At 46.6% G+C, this 13,879-nt stretch overlaps 1 protein-coding gene and 1 pseudogene across 2 annotated transcripts in view; one reads left to right on the top strand and one right to left on the bottom strand.

The window, feature by feature from the left end:
• Window positions 1-13,879, top strand: part of Rbm20 (RNA binding motif protein 20) — a 197,198-nt gene that overhangs the window by 120,187 nt on the left and 63,132 nt on the right. Inside the window, exon 1 of one of the 2 annotated variants that reach the window (XM_029472621.2) lies at window positions 4,251-4,365. The exons of the other annotated variant lie outside the window; for it this stretch is intronic. The gene's annotated coding sequence lies outside the window, so the exon portion shown is untranslated. Of the gene's footprint in view, window positions 1-4,250; window positions 4,366-13,879 lie in introns of those variants that run through there. 2 annotated transcript variants of the gene reach the window in all.
• The window catches only part of LOC147000117 (large ribosomal subunit protein eL29 pseudogene), a 38,588-nt pseudogene that overhangs the window by 20,043 nt on the left and 4,666 nt on the right, over window positions 1-13,879 (bottom strand).

Below are 13,879 nucleotides of genomic sequence, written 5' to 3'. Positions count from 1 at the left end.
GGTCCCTTGAGAACCTGCAGAGGAATAAGACTTGGCTAGGTGGGAATTGAAAGCCCTAGGCAGCAAAGAACCTGTTCCCTTTCCTAGGATGGGCTCAGGCCCGTAGCGTGTGACTCACCACTTTGGTCTCCCCCCAGCTACTGGGCTGTGGCAGGCCCTTATCTGCGCAGGATACGGACACAGCCTTTCTAGGGGTCCAGCTGTGCATTCCAGGAAGAAATCCAGAGTTTGTTTTCCCTGATCTCTGCCAGAGCTCTCTCGAGGTCACTTTGTCTTTCACTTGCCCTTCCTATCTATCCTCTGGGCCTGAGACATTATCTATCTATCTATCTATCTATCTATCTATCTATCTATCTATTTTTTCAGGAATAGCTCTGCTCCACATTGATAAAGATGGTGCAGTCACTGATTTTTAAAGAGGGGCTGGTGTTTGAAAATGGTTTAACCTTTAGTTACTACATTGTATTGGAAAGGGTTATGGAAGAAAAAGGAAAGAAAGAGGAATGACACTAAAAAAAGCAGATTGAGGAGACAGGAGAGAGAAGAGGAGCTACTGCACTTCCTAGGCCATGGGCTATTCTAGTGGCTCCTGGCTTCTCCTGGCAGCGGGGGAGTGGGCAGGGCCATGCAGGCTCCAGCTCTGTTCATCCACCACAGAAGGGGATTCTGCTTCAGCAAGCTTCCCAAGAGAAAACAGAGACAAGGAGCCAATCCTGGCTCCGTGTGCTGAGGATTAGAGGAGGCCCCGCTACAGAGCCTGTAATCCTGGGCTGGCCTGGATTTGTCTTTGGTTACGATTCCCCTTGTACTTGCATAATCAGAAGAAAAGAAACACTTACCTAGCGTCACCCTGACAGTTATCTTAAACCCAGCCAAGAGGATCAAAATGTTAAACTGGAGACCACAGCCATGTCTGCCACCGTGGGCTGAGTGTTACCCCAGCTTCCCCCTCTTGGTCCCAGGTGACTATTGAGAAGAACCCAGGCCAGTGGTGACAACAGTTCTTCGAGATGTGGGAACAAGGAGGGACAGTGTAGAGGCTACAGATACCAAGTTTAGATATAGCGAGACGTCAATGACCTTGACCCTGGTGGAGAAGCCTGAGGTTGTAACAACCCGCTGGCATCCTCTGCCTCCTTTTGCAGCGAGGCTTTCTAGATCATTAATGTGAGAACCACCCGAATCCTGTGCTGAGACTGACCTTGTGAAGACCAGCATCCCAGAGTCTCACTTGGACACTCACTCCTACACATGACTTGTCCTTAGTTTGTAGCATGTACTTCTTAGGGAGTCTCTGTTGTGAGGAAGGAACCAACCAAACCCCTTCCTCCTGCGACTCAGTTGAAGGCTCCGTTAGCCAGATGGGATGGAGTAGTATTAGCCATTTGTGTTGTAAAAATATTTTTAATTGAAAATATATTTATTAAGGAAATATAGAAGTATATATATATATCCTTTGTATGTGAAAAGTAGATTAGATAATCACACATTTAAAATGACTTATTTATTTTTATTTTATGTGCACCAGTGTTTTGCTTACATGCATGTCTGTGTAATGGTGTCAGATCCCTTGGAGTTGGATTACAGACAGTTTTGAGCTACCATGTAGGTTCTGGGAATGTAACTTGGGTCCTCTGGAAGAGCAACCAGAGCTCTTAACCTCTTAACCACTGAGTTACCCTCCAACCCTTCCGACACATTTAAATATCTACATTGTGTCCTTAAGTTCCTGTGGATGTTACACTTGTGTGTTTTGAACCGCAGGACCTTGGAAACTTGCTGGAGGATTCACAGCAAGTGGGCGATGAGACCAGCCTATAACTATACATCGTTATCCTTGCTGGTCCTCAGCTTGCCCCACCCACGGGCTACAGCTATGATAGGTCCCTATTGGCTTTGCTCTTTGTTACACTGTTGCATTTAATGCTCTCTCCAACTGGCTGAGGATTGCTATAGTATCCATCACAGGACATGTCCCCAGGGCTGAAGGTGAAATTATCCCCTTCTATCACGGCAGATAGAGAGACCCATCATGTCCTAGTGAGTTAGCTGTATTTATTTGGGCCACACGGCCAGGGATGTAGGTCAGTGGGAATGTACTTGCCTAGTGTCAAGAGTGATCATAGTTTTCTAAGACACGTGATAAGAGGGAATACGTGAAATCGGAAGCATGGCGTCTCTGCACATCCACCTTCCATATTACCCACTGGTCTTTCCTCTTTGAATGGTACAGCTCGGTTACACATTAGCTGAATTTCAGTTTGTGACGCTACCTGGGGTATCTTAGCTCCTGGGTACAAGGTAGGACCATATATAATAGAAACACTCATCGGGAGTATGGAATTTTCCTCTCCTAGGTCTCACACTCCAGGACATAGATCAGGATAGCCTTTGATATCTGCATTGTGTCAAGGTCACATTCAAAGTATCACAATGTGGCACTCACTGTAGCAGATACAGCACTGCCCCAGGATGAACCTTCGATGTGATCCTGGAGTCGGCTCCTGTGACTTCTCTGAAAAGTCTCCTTAATGATGTGGGAGGACAAAGCTTCCTGCTCGGGGAGACGAAAAGTGTGAAGTGCTTTTCGCTGTGAACCCTTAAGAAGTGGGAAGGATGAAGTGTGAGGTCACTGTGTTGATTCTTATGCTTTGGCAAGCTTAAGTCCGTGATGGACCTGAGTCCTGAGTGGAGATTCAGAGATGTGGCCAGTGCTCATGGAGCTGGTGTCTGTAGGTATCTGGGGCTGAGTTAGCATCTGAGAGTTAAGCAGACATGGGGAAGCCCACGAGCTGGGACTAACCTAGAAAGAGGCTCTTCTGGGAGCTCAAGGGTAGCAGGTGATCCGTGAGTCACGGCAGGGAGAAGGGTGGGGAGTGTTCTTGGTGGAGCGGGGGTTTCTGGTGTGCAGCTGGGCACAAGCTGTCCAGATGCATAGGGCTGGCTTTCACTTCATTTTGTCACCCTTTGAAGTATCACCAGGTGGGTTCAATCCACTCCTGGCAGCAGGGTAAACCCCTGTTGCTGACACCCCCCGGAGTTGGTAAAGATTGAAGACGATCCTCTTCATCACCTCCCACAAGGGTCTAAGAAAATGAGGAGAGTTCAGTCGACACCCACCATGTGTGATCTCTTTGAGAAGTTTGGATCTAAAACAGCGTATTCTGCTGCTCGCTTTGGAAGGGGGATTATAATGAATGGCTGCTGGATCACACGGCTGCATGGCAGACCGACTGGAATGTTGGCGTTATCTTACCTGACAGTACAAGCAGCAGGTTTTAATTTCACAAATCACCCAGAAGTGTAGTGTGGTTTGATGGTTTAAATGTGAGGTTTTTGAAAGAGAAATTAAAATTGGCAAGAGAAACCGGTTCCTGGAAAGATGAGCGGGCTTACAAGTAATTAAACCATGGAGGGGGGAGGCAACCCTCTGACTGTAGGAGGCTTTTTGGGAGATGGGTTGTATCTTCTGCACGGAGGGTTCAGCAACTTTAGCCTCTGAGCAGTCTCCTCAACACTCGCACTGTCCATACTTGGACGTCCCTGGCCTGGCATCTTTGTAAGAGGGGATGTCACCTCCTGCCACTGCCTAGAGCAATGGAGAATGCCCGTTTTTCCTGCTGGAGGCTGTTTAGATACTAGCACACGGGAAGTAGCAGGTCTCATCGCTGTATCTGGTTCTACAGAACTTAGCAGGAAAAGTCTGAGCAGGCAGGTTTGCCGCCTGACTCAGTGTGTTGGTCTTTGTTTCTTGAGGGAGGACAAACTGTCACCAGTGAGTCTAGAACTTAAAAAAAAAAAAAACAGTAGAGACAAAGAAAACAGAAAGAATGGCCACCAGTCACAGCAGCGATAGTGACGGAAAACTGGGGGTGTGAACAAGGCTTTGGAATTTTCTTAAAAATGCAGGGCGGGATTAGCCTGAGACCACCTCCTTCAGACACAGTCTCGGGAGACCGCTGCATGGAGCTAGCCTGGGTGTTGCTACGCGAAGAGGCTGAGAACATGAGGCATGAACGTAGACTGATATTGTTTGCCATTTACACTCAGCATGTGTAATGCAGTAGGAATGGCTCTCAGCAGCATGTGACTCTCCTTGCAGACGGTAGGCAGTGCCCAGGACGCTCTTTCTCTCTCGCTGGTTCGCTTGCTCATAGCCCACCCCACCCCCCCTCCTCTGCCCCTTCCCAGACTCCTGAGCGCTTGAGTGGACCGAGGCCTGTCATGATTGGCACGCAGAAAGCTGGTAGAATGTTGTTGGAATTTTCTAGGGCGGTACATGTGCGACACCCAAAATGACTCCTAGCTTCGGTGGCCGCAGGTCAGCAGCCCTTCATGCCAGGTGCCCTGGTCTGTTTCTGAAAGGTAAGGTCGCCTGACATCACTTTACCTGTCCCTCATGCAAGGGGGGCCGACAAGGGGTTTTATTTTACCCTCTAGTACCGGCGGCGCGGTGGCGTTTTAGGACCATGTCATTGGCGCTAAGCGCTTGTGTATGAGTGTGCTCTTTGTTGGTATCTCCACCCCCTTCTCGTTTAAAAGAATTTTAATAAATTATTCCCAAGGGCAGTTTAACATGTGACCTAAAACAGCATCTCATGAGCCTAGTGAGATCAGCAATCCTGATGTCAGTAAGTCTAGATGTAGCCGCTGGAATCAGATTGCGTTCTCATCAGGTCCGAGAGACCGAAAGTGGACTCGCACGCTGGGGAATCTCTTCAGGTTGAGGTGCCTCAGGTTTATGGACGGCGTTTTCCAGCAATGGAATGTGAACATAGAGTTTGAAATGTTCCAGATTGGTTAAGTACGGACTCGGATCCATTCTGACTGGGGAAGGGAGAGACATGCTAACAGTTAGAAGCCAGGGAAAATTTCACCAGGAGACCTTCTTATCCGCTGTTTTTAAGTACCTTGAATCGCAATTTTAAAATTCCCTAATAGGAATTTTAGCAACCCTCAAGGAACGTTAAAATTTTAAAGCAAAATGATATTAAAACTTTCCAAATAAACAAGTGGGTGCTTCCACGTTGGCAGTGAGGTTTCAGGACATATTTGGACATGGGTCTGATGATCTGTGGCTCCCGCACAACCAGCCATGACTCACCTTAATCTTTAACTGATGTAATTAAAAGTGGCCTCAGCACCCCAGTGGGGGGATACTGACTTTCCGCTTGAAAGTGCGTGGCAGCAGGTCCACTCTCACAAAACAGCAAGAGCCACGCAGAGTGGATAATGGGTTTTGGGTGTTTTTTTGAACCTTAAGAAAAAAATCTATTATTTAGCTTCACTGTTGGTTTCTGCCTTAAATGCATTTGACTCCTGCTTTCTCCCCTCGACTTTTTACTTCCACCCCCTCCTCTTTTTTTTTTTTTTTTTTTTGCAAAGATGTCGGAGAGCCGGAAAGGGGAGAGCTGATACTTTCACACACCCGCCCCTCCCCTCCACACCAACAGCTGTCCTGTATGATTTTGTGGAATCTGATATTTTGAACGAAATGACTTCCTTACTTTCCGTAGTAATAGAATAATCAATTTCACCATAGATGCTGCGTACATGTCAAGTGTGGGCTGTTCCTAATTAGCAATGCATAGGATGGAGGGCAGAAAGCCGGAGGCAGTTTCAAGGCGGGGGTGGGGACCAGCCTTCAAATTTTACCCTCGACGGGCTGAGCCAAGGCAGTTTTCAGTCTGCCTGGATCTTAAACTACAGGTTTTAGTTTGTGTTGTTCTGAGAAGACAGTGTGAGTGACTCCTGCAAATGTGACACACGTGTCCCTCTAACCATTACTACTTTGCTTTTTATCTGTGCTCCGTGGTAACTTCCATATGGCTACCGCTCTGACCAATAAGATAGAGGCCGACAGACCCCAGACGTGTCCCACGTTTACTGTTCTGAGCCTTGGAAGGCACCTGGGTTTTGTGTGCGATATTCAGAAAGATGTCTGCTGAGGCGCCCGCCGCAAGCACCTGTTCACTTTGGAAGACATATACATTCTCAATAAATAGTTAAAGTTTATGACTCGGGTTCCAACCTCATGTTCTCATTGAGTCTAAAGAATCTAAAGGAATTAAGCCACATTCCTGACACATACCCTGTATTTCACAACGGACAGCCTGTTTTGCTGAGATCTGCATTCTCCATCCTTAGAGATATAAAGTCGAGGCATTTGTTTCTGTCAGCACCATGACATATGTGCAGCTGGAGGTTTGAAAGATTCTAGGATGTGGAAGATGTCTTCAGAGTGCTTCCCAGTCAGCCTTTGCGTCACGGAGCTCCCCTGGGCAGCTGTTAATATGAATAGCCCAGTGCTGGGCCTCGGGATACTGACAGTCTTTGGAGGTGAGACCCAGGTGTCGGTATATTACAGAGTCCAAAAGCGCCACCAAGTTTCAGATCTTAAGATATGACCATATTAGCAAAGCCCTCTTTTTTTGTTTTGTTTTCTGAGGCCAAGCCTCATTGTGTAGCTCAGGCTAAGCCTGCAGTTCTGAATTTAGCCCAGGTTGGTCTCAAACTCATGCTCCTTCTGCCTCAGCCGCCTGAGAGCTGGGAATCACAGGCCTTTGCCGCCATGCTTGGTTTGTATGCTTGGTTCTTTTGGATCAGGCCCTCAAGGATGCATACAAAATTGGACTTTTAAAAAAAGTGCATATAATATTCAGGGTGTTCACCCAAAGAGACCAGTCTCTGCTCTCGGTGTTTAGTTAATGGATCTATGGTTTTTTTTTTCCTGTGCAACAAAGCTGATCGATCATTCAATGGAATCCCTTCGGGTTTGCTGAACCTTGAGTGTTTTCATTCTAGTGCCAGGGGCTGACAGATTTGACTGAGCCTCACAAAAGGAGGTTTTTAGAAAGTTAACTGCACCTGACCCTTGATTCCTTTCATAGTGCCCGAAACTTGCTGGGTGTGTCATAGGTGGCTCCTTAAATAAAATAGAGGTGTCCCTGAATTCCCCACTGCTCACCATTTTCCTAGGATTAACAAAGCATTTCTTAAGATGTTCTAGCTCAGGGTGCTCAGCACTGTCAACCTGGGCTTGGTGCAGCTGCTCCTTCCCAGGCCCCCCTAGGCCTCCTGAGTCCAGCACCCAGAGTCTGTGCAAAGTTTGAGAATCACCTCTGTTATGTCCCCTTGTCCCTTTACAGCCATATACTCACAGGGACATTAAACATTTGTTTCCTGAAGCTACCCGGAAATAAGGGAATAATAGGCTCTGGCACCCGACGTCTCTGTCCTGATACTCCAAGGACCAAGGTCATTTTAATATTTACAGGGGTCATAAATGACTGCTTACGGAAGATAACATCCTAAACCCAGAAGGCACAGAGAGACGAAATGTCTCATCGGACCCTCTCATTTTACTAGATGAACAAGATCTCTAGCAGCAGAAAGACCTCAACAAGGTATATTGTTAACAGCCAGGCGTGGTGGCACACACCTTTGATCACAGTCCTTGGGAGACAGAGGCAGGTGGATTTCTGTGAATTTGAGGCCATCCTAGTCTATAGAGTGAGTTCCAGGACAGCCGGGACTATGTAGAAACAACCCTGCCTCAAAAACAAGACAAACAACAACAACAACAACAACAAAAGCATATATTCTTAGGGCCAGCGTATGTATTTTTAACCCAAACAGTGCCCTGCATTAGTCTACCCCTACTTCTTCAGTTTTATACAGATCCCTACCTGGTCCTTAGCTTTAGGCACATCTGTTAAAGTTTTTAGGTTAAGTAGTTCTAGGGGAAAAAATCAGCTCATTTGAGAAACCTCAAACCTAAAATGTTCTTTTACTTTAAAAATAGGCTTGAACTTGTTAACTATCTTGTACATCCACACGGAAAGTTCCAGCAGTGTCCACCACTGAAAAGAGTGCTCAGAGAACATGGGGACCCTTCCTGTGCACATGTCTCATGTCCGAGCCATGTAGACTGCACACATCTCAGATCACATGCTGAAGTGGCACTTTCTTCAGATTTAGCTAAAAGGGAAAAGGTGACAATCAGATCTGTGCGTTGGCTATTTTACCCGTCTCTATTTGATGTGCTTGGTGGCATTTACATAGTTTTAACAATGTTCATAGACTGAATCTACTCTGAATTTCTCTTCAGAGACTTGCCTTTCCGAGCTTTATATCAACACACATGCGCGCGCGCGCGCACACACACACACACACACACACAAGCTATTTGGCTAAAAAAAAAAAAGCCAATTGAGGATGACAACTCGAGTGACTGACAACTCTTGTGAACAGTGTGCCCACCTGTTGCCAGGGGCTATGACCTGGACTGGTCGTGTTATATCTGCTTTCAAATGATCGTGGGGTATAGGGAAGCCAGGCCACTAAGTTCAATCATGTGAGAGGGTGGTAGAGGAGTGGAGAGTGGTGGCCTCCTGGAGCACACTGGGTGGAGGAGACAAGGCTTTGTGGACAAGGTGTCCCATGGACATTCATAGCTTCTCCAGCTGACAGGGGTATGGGAAGATGGAATAGAACACACAAAGGCGTAGCCACCTCTGTGCACAGCGAATTCTACTGGAGCAGCATTGCCTAGGAACCCTGGCACTTCTTTCATATTTATACATAAACGCAAACAATTTGGCTTCGTAGGGAACTGTGCATTGGAGCCTTACACCACAGAGCCAAGAACGTGGTTCTCCTTTCCGAAGTCTGCTGCCCTCCAGGAAAGTGTCTCAGCCCGAGGGATCACCGTATCTCAGGTTTCTGAGAAAAATGGGAAAATGTCCCCGAGTCCTGAGGTCAAACGAGTTTCTTAGATTTTAATCTTCATAAAACGAGTGAAATTCTGCCTGAAAAAAAAAAAAACCCTGCATATCCGACAAAGCAATTCCAGCCCTGAGTGGTCCAAGCTCATTTTGGCATGGAAGTCCAGAGCATGCTGGACAGGTCTCACAGAGGAGAGGCTTACGTAAGAGGACGCTGGAGTATTGGACTCACTAAGTCTTCTGATAGAGCTAAGGGAACCAGATAACAGGGCCAAAGAAAATTAATAATTTCATACATCCTGGCCTGTCACACAGTCATCCAAACCAAGCCTTGTACACTCATATATTACAATAGCTTCTTTAGAAATAGTCCCAGGATCTTAGTGACAGGCAGTTTGTGAGAATGATGGCGGAATTGGGATGATCACACTCCTCAGAGGACCTACAGCCACTCTGATCTCCAGGCAGTCTGTGCAGAAGCAGGCAGGGCAGGCACTCATGTCCGTGTGTGACAGATGAGGAAACTGAACCTCACAGTTGTCAGATTTCAAAGGCGGACGGCACCTCAGAGGCCCTTTCCTTTCATCCAGCGATTTCACTAAAAACACCAGCTCTGAGTCCCAGGGAAGCAGGCTGACCCACGGGGAGTAAATCTTGGTCTCGGGACCGGCTTGGGGCCTTCTCATGTTTCTTACTAAGTTTTCACTCCCAGTGTAGCTGTGTTCAGTCCTGAAAGAAACTTAGGTGTATGTGTGTGCATGTCTGTGTGTGTGTGTGTGTGTGTGTGTGTGTCTGTGTCTGTGTGTCTGTGTGTTGTGGAGAATTTTTGTGAAACTAGTCCTACATCTATGTAAGAAAAGATTGTTGCTTATACTTTTATACATAGACAAATAGACAGACACAAGAATAGACCAGGAGATATACAAACCCTCTGTAATTGTCTCTGGAGAAAAGAGAGTGGGACTGATCTAGGCAGTGTCTTGAAGGGCTATCACTGTGTATTAGGGAATTAAACAGGGTCTCAGTAGCTCTCCACCTTGTGTTGTGACAGCACGTATGTGCTGCCTAGGTTGGCTTTGTCCACCTATTGCCCTCTGAGTCAAAAAGACTATAACAGCATGTTCTGTTCATTTGAGGGGGTGGGGAATCAATAATGAGGTTTTTTTTTTTTTTTTTTTTAGGCTCCTGCTACACACACACACACACACACACACACACACACTGGTGGTGGTTTTTGTTTGTTTGTTTGTTTTGTTTTGTTTTGTTTTGTTTTTGACACAGGCTTTCTCTGTGTATACCTGGCTATCCTAGAGCTAGCTATGTAGACCAGACTGGCCTTAAACTCAGAGATCCACCTACCTCTGCCTTCCAAGTACTGGTATTAAAGATATGTGCCACTACCACCTAGCTTACTTTTATATTTTTAAAATTCACAACAAACATGAATATTAACTAAATCTCCTTATCTAATATAATAATTTTAAGTTATAAACTGGACATAGCAACACATGTCTTTAACACTAGTACTTGAGAGGTAGAGGCAGGAGGATCTCTGTGAGTTCAAGGCTAGCCTGGTCTACATAGTAAGCTCCAGGGCAGCCAGGGCTATATACTGAGACCCTGTCTAATTCCTCAGTATACAAGGTCAAGAGACCTTGTTTCAAAAATCCAAAACAACAATAACAACAAAATTAAGTTGTTTATCTTTTACTGTTTTTTTTTTCTGTAGATATGGTCTTAACTATGCAGCCCTTGCTGGCATGGAACTCACTTTATAGACCAGGCTGAATTCAAACTCACAGAGATCAACCTGCCTATGCTGGGATTAAAGGTGTGCATCACCACACCTGGTACATAATTTTATAAAATAAAACATATTTTAAAAGAAAGAAACATGAGTAGCTGGGAGATGAGGCTCAGTAGCAGACATGTGTTTTCCACATGTCCCCAGCCCTTCAAAACAAATAAAGCCTTAAAAAAAGAAAATGATAGGGTATGGGAGAAAGGAAAAGTGAGTATGTTATTCTTAGAGGCTACATTGGCCAAAATTCCCCCAGACTTGCAGGCAGGTCCAACACAGCCTTGCAGACACAAGCAATCCCTGGACAGTTATGGATGTGTAGGAGACTGTACCCTGTCTGTCATGTCACCATGTCACATGGCTGGGCCCCCTGGAAGCCTGTCTTGTGGGTCGCTGGGGGACGCATACTGCTTTCTCTGCACGCATGGATTTATCATTTCCCTCATGCACGTGCTGAGTTCCACTCCTGAGAGGAAAGGCAGTCCCCACCCCTGTCAGTTAGAAAACCACCGGGCCCTCTTTGTGAGACTTGCACGCTGTCTGATAAGAGCAGTGCAGAGCACAGGAGACTAAAGGTCACATAGGGAAGTTGGGCCGAAAATAAAGCGCTAGACGTTCCCTTTGGTGACCGTGGACAGTTATGTAACTAAAAGTCCTTTATTCTGTGGATGACCTCAGGTGGCTCACCATGTCTTTCCTGGTCTTGTGCTTTTCATTTTTTGTTTGTTTGTTTTGAGACAAAGTCTCACTCACATAACCGGGATTGTCCTCAAACTCTCAACCCTCCTGCCCCAGCCTCCTGAGTACTGGGTGGAGAAGTGCAAACCACTGTCTGACCTATATAGTCTTCTTAGTGTAAACTGGAAATGATCACATTTGAACTCACTACTCATATGGTTCTTCTGGAGACTGATTGGGCGTGGGCGTGGGCATGTTTGTGTGTGTGTGTGTATGTATGTGCATGCGTGTGCATGTGTGTGTTGCAGCAGTGGGCGACTCCTATTAACCTACCAAGTGAAAAGCCCAGAACAAAAGAGAGAATGCAGGATTATCATCGATGCTATGAATCATCTCAGAGAGCTGTCATGGTGATATGAATCACCCTATGGTAATGTTGTGGCAAAGGCCCAAACACGGGTTAGCAGCACTGACCCGGTAATCTTGAAATTAGTCACAGAGGCCTAGCCAATGATGATCCAGCAACACCATTGTTTGTGAAGAGAGTGCGCAACAGCCCTCCCTGTCTCCAAGAAGGAGGAGACCCCCCTGCTGAAGGCTGCGTTCCACTCTCACCCCCACACCAGCCCTGGGGCTCCAGTCCTGGCTCTGCTCTCTTCAGGAGTTCAACTGGGGTTGGGACGACAAGACTTCTGTATTTCACCAACTTCCCTGGCTTTTGCTTTCCTCCCTATGTTGGACAGGTGGGTTGTGACCACAGGATGATCTCTGAGACTCCTTCTTGCTTTTCAAATCTACGGCATTTAGCTAGAATTTCGAACTTGCAGCCCACACAGGATCTGGAGTGTAGGAGCTAGCATCTTTATAACCTGGCATTTTGAAACCCGTCTCTGTGCTACATAGCCTGACCCAGTTTCTGAGAGCATTACAGGAAAATTAGCTTTTTCCCCTTTTAATCACCATGTAGTTATGTCATTTATTGCAGTCAGGGCAGACAATGGTACTGGCCCAGTAGGGTGCGTCCAGCCTTTCTACCCCCATTTTCTTTATATTTGGGGCCTTTGCGCTCCTCCTGTCTGGTTCTCCTTGAAACACATTGTAAATAATATAAATTATGAATTACAGTGTTGTAGAAAAATTGGGGGTGTCTCATAAGTTCATGGCACTTTCACCTGGAGGCATGGTGAGCTTCTCTGAACTCTTCTAAGATCTGCATATGTGCAGTCCCATGTAACTACGGAAAGATGACGATCTAGGAGATATTTAGCTTCCAGGAGACAGCAGAGGCCCGACCCCTGAGCTGCCAGTTGTACTTGGGTCTCCTGTGAAGTCGTACCCACAGTGAACAGTAACTCCTGCCTGGCTTCATTAATCTCACCTGGACCATGGTTTATATCTTAGCACAAACAAGAAAGGGCGCATTTGTTACAGTCTGGAAAGTGAGCTGAGTTGAACTCAAGAGTGGTTTTAAATTCCTGAATCGCTTCTCTGGGAAGCCATCGTGCTCACTGTGAACAAAGTTGGTTTTGTTGGTTGGGCACTGACACGCTCCTGGCTTGTCTGCTGGTCAGGGGGACATCACCAGGGACGAGCATGTGGCTGGGCTGTACAGGGCCACAGCACGGACCTTCATCAGCCTTGCAATGTGGTGTTGCCTGGTTGAGGTCACCCAAGGGCTGTTGTCACTATCTCTGCTCTCTCCTGACAGAAGCTGCCCACCCCTTGCCTGCCCTTCCTCTTCTGTCTACTTTCACATCTCCACATTCTTAGCTTCCTTGTTTGTTGGCAGAGCTCCCATGCTGCCTGTTCTCAGGGTGACAGTGATAAGGATAATATTAGCAGTGATAACACAACGGCAGGAATAATAATAGCAGTGGTTACTTGCTGGGTGGTAGGAACTGGGCTAAATACGGTATGCACCCTTCCACTCACAGAACAAGCCTGGATACATCTGTCTTCCTTTTAATGATGAGGACCTAAGGCCTTATAGAAGCTGAGTACTGGCCCAGAGAGACTAGCTTATGAGAGGTAAAATTAGGATGGTTCTAAGTCTCAAACCTGTCTCTGAGCATAGCCCCTGCTCCCCAGTTGTGATACAATCACATTATTATCACTGACACTTTGTTGATATGGCTGAACCAATGACTTCACTCATTTTATCGTGACTCTCAGTGGCAATGAGAGCATCCAGAGATGCGATGCTTCCTGTGCAGAGGACTGTTTCCTAGAATGAAGATGGTTCTCTTCACACTGAAAATGCCCTCCCCAAGAGCATCCTGCAGAACGCTATAACTATGTGGGACCTGGCAGTTTCCAGGACGCCCAGACAGTGCTTTACCTGGGTGGGCCTTAAAGGGAAAGAGTGTAATGTGGGTGTTTGTTTGTTTATTTGTTTTTCAAAACAAAATAGGCACACTGTTTCAGGGGGTGGGGGGAGGGCAAGAACATCCCTGCAAATTTGGAGATAGTTTGGTCTCCATAGCCAGCACCAAGACACCCAGGGCTAATGGCACGATCCTGTCTCTAACTGAGTGCATAAACAGGTATGCTGAGGTGCAGGGAGGTGAGCCTTTTCCTTTCTCACTGTCACGTGGCTGACGAGAGACGGGTTGAGATGAGGACCCGTGGCGCCTGAGCCCTGCTCCAACTCATCCAAGGACAGCCCACGGCTACA

Source organism: Mus caroli, unplaced genomic scaffold (assembly GCF_978045245.1).
Source record: "Mus caroli unplaced genomic scaffold, Mus_caroli_1 scaffold_20, whole genome shotgun sequence".
In the NCBI taxonomy this organism is placed as follows: domain Eukaryota; kingdom Metazoa; phylum Chordata; class Mammalia; order Rodentia; family Muridae; genus Mus; species Mus caroli.
Note: the sequence above shows the minus strand (reverse complement) of the source record. Positions and strands in the feature narration are given on the sequence as shown.